The following is a 740-nucleotide window of genomic DNA, read 5'->3' as shown; positions in this document are numbered from 1 at the left end:
AAAGACTGAGAGGAAGTAATTAAGAGGGCTCCAGATTTAAAAACTTGGCTTTGCTTCAAATCCCAAGCCTTGAACTAATCAGGCACAAGAAGGACACAAACGTACAGAGGCATCTAAATTAATCACAGGCTAACAGGCTAAACTGTTTAATAGCTCTCCATCAGCCCACTTTGGGGATGAGAGAAAGAAGCACAAAGGTACCAATGTAAATCTACTTCCTACAAAGCTGAAGTTTCCCAAGATTTTTGGATCTTGAGAATCAAACTGAAATTCTTTTAGGACTTATTTAGACCACGTCAACTATTTCTGTTAAATCAGTATTAAATTTGTGAGGCATCCTAATTGTTGGGCATTTTTATGTAGGACAATCCATGGCTTAGTCTGTATATAAACCAAATTAGGAGACTTATCATGTCATACAATTGAAGATACACGTGGGAGAATAATAGCAATCCAGGATATGAAAACTATTTGCACCATGTGGCCATTCAGGTCTGAAGAACCTGAGAAAAACATTAAAAAATCACAGAAAATCATAGAACCATAGAATGGCCTGGGTTGAAAAGGACCTCAAAGATCATCTAACTTCACCCCCCTGCTATGTGCAGGGTCACAAACAGGCAGACCAGGCTGCCCAGAGCCACATCCAGCCTGGCCTTGAATGCCACCAGGGATGGGGCATCCACAACTTCCTCGGACAACCTGTTCCAGTGTGTCACCACTCTCTGAGTGGAAAACTT

This window comes from Meleagris gallopavo, chromosome 3, assembly GCF_000146605.3.
Source record: "Meleagris gallopavo isolate NT-WF06-2002-E0010 breed Aviagen turkey brand Nicholas breeding stock chromosome 3, Turkey_5.1, whole genome shotgun sequence".
Taxonomy (NCBI): domain Eukaryota; kingdom Metazoa; phylum Chordata; class Aves; order Galliformes; family Phasianidae; genus Meleagris; species Meleagris gallopavo.
Note: the sequence above shows the minus strand (reverse complement) of the source record.